The sequence below is a fragment of the Octopus sinensis genome, linkage group LG6 (genome assembly GCF_006345805.1).
Source record: "Octopus sinensis linkage group LG6, ASM634580v1, whole genome shotgun sequence".
Taxonomy (NCBI): domain Eukaryota; kingdom Metazoa; phylum Mollusca; class Cephalopoda; order Octopoda; family Octopodidae; genus Octopus; species Octopus sinensis.
The window spans coordinates 4,274,405-4,281,084 of record NC_043002.1 but is presented as its reverse complement, the minus strand read 5'-3'; the positions used below and the strand labels follow the sequence as shown (position 1 = coordinate 4,281,084).

The 6,680-nt window shown below is 42.2% G+C and overlaps 1 long non-coding RNA gene across 1 annotated transcript in view; it reads left to right on the top strand.

Annotated features, from left to right (window-relative positions):
• LOC118763698 overlaps positions 1–6,471 on the top strand; it is a 23,771-nt gene extending 17,300 nt beyond the window's left edge. Inside the window, exon 3 of the long non-coding RNA XR_004999455.1 lies at positions 6,355–6,471. This is a non-coding gene — a long non-coding RNA (uncharacterized LOC118763698). The remainder of the gene's footprint in view (positions 1–6,354) is intronic.
• Positions 6,472–6,680: the final 209 nt, after the last annotated feature.

Below are 6,680 nucleotides of genomic sequence, written 5' to 3'. Positions count from 1 at the left end.
GATGGATTCCCTATTGAAGTACCTGTAGTCGAAGCCTTTGTCTTCTTTGATCCCCAATGGACAAACGCTTTAAACATCGTTCTTTCATTCTTTCCCTCTTTCTTATTTTATTTATACATTCAATTTTTGCAGGAATTACGTCATCGTCAAATTTGTCTTAAGAACTGACATCTTTATGTAGGTATGCATCTATGCATGTCTTACGTATGTATGTATGTATGTATGTATGTATGTATGTATGTATGTATCTATCTATCTATCTATCTATCTATCTATCTATCTATCTATCTATCCATTTATCTATCTATGCATGTATAAGGGTGTCAGTACTCTGTATGCAAACTGCTATAAAATGAGAGAACTTAATACTGGTTATTTCGAGAATTGGAAAGATCGATATTATCCGCTGACTGGCGGTTTCAAATTGCGATACTCCAGGCCGGCTGACTATTTTGTATATAGTTAAAAGATATTCCAGTTGTGCCACTCGAAACATTGCATACGACCCATTTCCACGTCGCCGTAAGCTTGCCGAAGCATGCACCAATGTCTCTGTAGCAGACATCCTAAGTTTAACACAAAATTTTACGTTGGATTTTTGTTTCAACTTCCTGGTCCATGACAAAATCGCAGACTACAGCATACACGTGATCACAAAAACACAACAAATCTCATAACTTGCGTAGTAAGCACAGCGATGTCACTCAGCACACTGCCTCATGAAGATCACTGGCAGCACTTGGTGCGCATGCAAATGTGCTGCCATCTGTTGGCGCGCTATAGAACTAGTACGGGAACTTTCTGATGCCACCTGGTATGTGTGTGTGGCTGTATGATTTTACCACATCAGTTTTGTAGTGTAGGCGTGTGACCGTAAGGGAGGTGGTGACATAGAGCTGTTTTCGGTGCATAGATATTTGGGTAAGCAAGTATTTTGGTAAACAATAATGCGTTGTCAAGTAAGGAGGTAAAGGATTGTGGTTGGTTAATGGACCATAGTTGAATGCTACGGATTGGTAGGTCATGGTTTTAACAAGCCAAACGTAATTGAATTAGCACAAAGCAAGGTGGACATACGGCTGATAGTGGAAGACGTGTATACTCTTTTACTCTTTACTCTTTTACATGTTTCAGTCATTTGACTGCGGCCATGCTGGAGCACCGCCTTTAGTCGAGCAAATCGACCCCGGGACTTATTCTTTTGTAAGCCCAGTACTTATTCTATCGGTCTCTTTTTGCCGAACCGCTAAGTGACGGGGACGTAAACACACCAGCATCGGTTGTCAAGCAATGCTAGGGGTACAAACACAGACACACAAACACATACACATACATACATATACATATATATATAAATATATACGACAGGCTTCTTTCAGTTTCCGTCTACCAAATCCACTCACAAGGCATTGGTCGGCCCGGGGCTATAGCAGAAGACACTTGCCCAAGATGCCACGCAGTGGGACTGAACCCGGAACCATGTGGTTGGTTAGCAAGCTACTTACCACACAGCCACTCCTTAAAAATAAATGAGAACAACTCTAGGGATTCTTGTTAACTACTTGTTAATTAGTGAATGAGAACCTCTGTGTGTGGGGGGTGAATACGTAGCTGTTGATTAATTGCGTGGATGATACAATGTAATATTAAAGTTCGATTTGAGATCGGGGTAGACGCACAACCATCAAATACGCTCATATATTCACATATGTATGTATTCTATGTATGTACACACACACATGATCAAACTCGACAGATACGTGAATGTATGTTTGTGTGTGTGTGTGTGTGTGTGTGTGTGTGTGTGTGTGTGTGTGTGAGTGTGTGTGTCTGTGTGTCTGTGTGTGTGAGTGTGTGTGTGTCTGTGTGTGTGTGACTGTGTGTCTGTGTCTGTGTGTCTGTGTGTCTGTGTGTCTGTGTGTGTGAGTGTGTATGTGGGAGTGTGTGTGTGCGTGTGTGTGTGTGTGGGTGTGTATGTGTGTGAGTGTGTGTGTGAGTGTGTGTGTGTGTGTGTGTGTGTGTGTGTGTGTGTGAATACACCCCTAAATCAAATATTAACTATGATACTACATCGTATCATTTACACAATTATCAACAACCAAACATTTACTCAAACACCCATTACACACCGATACCCACACACCCGCCACACCCACACACCTGCCTTCATTCATTAATTAACAAGCAGTTAATTTCATGAAGAATCCTTATAGTTATTCGCGGTTGCTTTTAAGAATTCACAACCTGCCGCGTCTATTTGCTTCTACCTCTATTACCATTCAGTAATCCACCATATACTTGCACGTCCGCTAAATGACTTAGAGACGACATGTTGGTGTCGTCCTAAGCCACCTCTACCTAACGTTCATCTTCGGCCCATTAACCAGCTTTTAATCTCTCTACTTGACAACATCACATTGTTTTCCCAAACACTGGTTTGTCTAAACACTTATTCACAGGGACACGTGCACATACGTACACACCGCGTATCGTACATTCTGGAAAATCCCTTTACCTACCCAATCGCGCATGCGCACGGATAATGCAACAACTCATTGCCGCTATCACCCTGAATATGCCAACATTCTCTTCAATCAAACCAATCATTAGTTCCTTTCATTACAATTATCGTCCACCATATTCTTCGGAGAAAACGCCAATTATATATGTGTATATGCATATATATAATAACAAGATAATAAATAAAACATATGCATACATACATACATATATGTACATACCTGCATCTATATGTATATATACATGCATATATGGGTACAGGACACCAAAAGAAAACGTAGAACACAATGAGAAACGAAAACATAAAAACAAAAACATGGAAATGGACTTTTTCAAACAACGAGAAAACAGAGTACAAGACATACAACACAAGGAATATTACCCTTCTTCAGCTGCCCCTGCTTCGACTTATTCTGTGTTTCGAAGTTAAGGACAAGACACGAGTTCATTGAAACAATCCTTCCCGCAAAGCAAATTAAATAAAATTTGGGATTTTTTGCGGAGGGGTAAAAATGGTGACAAGAACAGGACAGCAAAAACAATATATAATGTACTGATCCGTGAAAAAAAATTCAACAAAAAATGTACTCCATCTGGTGAGAGATGAATATTATTTATTTAAAGGCCACAATACATGTATTGAAGCGTTACTAATAGTTTCATATGTTGAGAAAACTCAAACATATTCTTCAGGCGCAAACCACATACCATAACGAACTAAAGAAATTGAAGAATAGAAGAAAAGCGAAAAAAAACTGAGAAGGCAGTAAATAGAAAACGCAGACAGTAAACAACGGAAAACGAAAACGGAAACTGGGTTCATATAGTAGTGGTGACAGTTATATTTTACAATCTACAACTGTAGTGAGATGGCTAAACTGTATGCCTTAAATACATTTGTATAGGCTCCAGAATGTCAATTTTTGCAAACTGTATTCTGACCAATCAGTGTGTGGCTTTACTAAATTACTAAAGCTGATTGGTGCTTGGTTTAGGCGTCACGGTTTGTTGAACATGTCGAGAGACCTGTATTTTGACCATGGCCAAAGCAGTAATTTTTTGTATATTTTTAGGAATGTTGTTTACAATATTTCCCAGGGATTTTTACATTTCAATTATTATCATCACCATCATCATCACCTTGATTATTGTTGTTGGTGGGAGGGGTTGTTAGGCGTAGCTGTGGTAATAGAACTTTAAACTCAAAATAAGATTAATTTTATTGACATTCCTCTTGACTTCGCTAGAATTTTCCTGCTATCTTCATAATGAGCACCTTTAGTATGGTTGCTGTTGTTAGTGGTAGTGGTTGTAGCAGTAGAAATGGTATCTCTAAGTATTAGTATGATTGTCTATTTAGCTGTCACCACTATTATATGGACCTGAAGATTGCATAGTCTAATGCATGAAAGTACTAGTTCAATCAGAATGGACATTTAATATTCTATCATTTCATTATATTATATTATCTTATAAGATTGTAAATAAAAAGTGAAAATCAAAGTTGGAATTTCTGTAATATGTGTGTGTGTGTGTGTGTGTGTGTGTGTGTGTATGTGTGTGTGTGTGTGTGTGTGTGTGTGTGTGAACACATACATATATACATATATATGTATGTATGCATGTATATATGTATGCAATTAAAAACGGTTATATAGGTGGTGCGTGCGCGTACACTGCACGCGCACATGCTCAGAACGCTTACCAGAGGGTGGTAAATGGTTGAATGAACGCTTGGATGGATGGATGGATGGATGTGTGGGTTGATGGGTGGGTGGTTAGATGGATAGTTAGATGGTTAAGTATATGGACAAATTGATTAGCGGAGGGTTAAATCTTTGGGTGGATGGATAGATATATGAATAGATGGTTAGGTTAGATGTAGATGATTGACTGACTAAATAGATGGTCACATGGTTAGAAGAATAAATGGTTAGATGTGTGAATGGATATATTAATGGTTAAATGGTTGAATGAACACTTGGAAGGTTAGTCGGATGGATGGATGGATGGATGGATGGGGTTTGAGCGGATGGATGGATCAATCCATCGATAGATGGATGGATGGGTGGGTGGATGGATGAAGGGGTGTGTGGATGGTTGGATGGATAGATGGATAGATGGATCGATGGATGGGTTTTAGGCGCATGGATGGATGGACGGGTGGATGGGTCGACAGATTGTTACAGGAAGGTTTAGATTATTTATTGATTGAGATTTTGGGGTTTGATGGATGTTTATTGAAACTGCAAAATCTTCAGGAAACTGTCGCTCAGAGTTTCGCATTCCCGTTCGTCGGACAGTTGTGATGAATCCAAAATCTTCAGGAAACTGTCGCTCAGAGTTTCGCATTCCCGTTCGTCAGACAGTTGTGATAACTACATCATGTATTTCATGAATTATTCATCACAACTGTCCGACGAACGGGAATGCGAAACTCTGAGCGGCAGTTTCCTGAAGATTTTGCAGCTTTAATAAAAACATATTACTCTATCTTAGGTATTCGAGTATTATTTCTTCCGCCTTGTTTTGAATTTATATGCTCACTTGTGAGTGTGTGTGTGTGTGTGTGTGTGTGGTGTGTGTGTGTGTGTGGTGTGTGTGTGTGTGTGTGTTTACTTACTTGTGTGCGCGTGTGTGTTTGTACATATGTGTGTATATATATATATATATATATATATATATATATAGAGAGAGAGAGAGAGAGAGAGCAATTTTCACGATAGACTCGGCCGACAAGCGACTCGTCCCAAACGTGAAAGTAGCCGTTCGGCACAAGCCCACAGGTCAGAAATGGTTGGACACTGCACGAGTGCGTGCAGAACGATTTCGTTGCTTTGACCGCATCTCGGGCAAGTCGGTCCGGTATGTCTCGAACCGTGCCTGTACAGCTTATCCCGAACGGGTAATGCTTCTCGATAGCACTGCCAGGCCAGGGATATCTTATTGTTAACCATGGGTTCCGGCTCGAAAGTTGTCCTGAACAGCCGGGTCAGATTCTGACGCCCAGATTCTGCCCGAGTACTTCGTCGCACCTCCCGCCTTTGTGAAATTGAAGTCGCACAAGTTTGGTCCCGGACGGCAAAGTTGCTTAAGAATAAGGTGGCACTCGCGGTGCCATTCGCCTAGCCTCGGTCTCTGTTTGATCCACGACTACAGTTTGGCCAAAGAGACGAGCTGCGGGAAAGCGCGCCGCACAAACGCCGACCACACCTGTTCACCGAAGCGCCGGAGATACCGCAGTCTCAGCGCATGTCTGCGCATCATCAACCACGACATGCCCAACCCTCCATTTAGCAGGTGTTGACAGCAAATGGATCGCCTAACCATCGGAACGCTTCCCTTCCACAAAAAGCGGAAGAGTATGCGTTCCAGTTTGGTGATGGTAGGGTCGGGAAAAGGCATGACGGTCAGACGGTAATCGATGAAGGATGCGATGTACGCGTTCGCAACCTCCGCTCGACCTTTTAGGGATAGATTCCTCTCGGCCCATTGCTGGGTGAGAGTGGCCACCCTATTCGTTATCTCGCCCCGGTTCTTCTCTATTTAGAGGTCTGAACCAGACTCCAAGAAATCTAACCGGTCCATCGGTCCAGAGTCCCACAATGGAGACGCTATTGGACGGCATGGGCTTGCTTCTCCAGGTGCCGAGCCGCAGCCCACTGACTTTTACCGGTTAATTTTTGCTTCTGTTACCGCTTCGTATTCTTTTAATATCTCGCCGACCAGGTCGATATACCTGTGGCTCGACACTATCACGGTGACATCGTCCGCGTATGCAGACACGCTCCTCCCGCATCCCTGCTCTCACGGGATGCCCCTCAGCGTCGCCAGCTTCCGCAGTAGTGACTCAAGAGTCAATATGTACAGAAGTGACGAGAGGGGGCATCTTTGACGAACCGAACGCGTGATGTTAAATGGTCTGGACAGATGACCATTTACGCGAACTACCGAGCGTAAAGGCAGCGATCCAACCGCGGAAGACGGGACCGAAACCAGCCGCTCTAAGGACAGCCTCCAAGTAGCGATGGTCTACCCGATCGAAAGCTTTTGATTGATCCAAATTGATCAGCGTCCCACCCATGCCAGGTTCCTTATATGTAGACAGACAGACAGACAGACAGATAGATAGATAGATAGATAGATAGATAGATAGATAG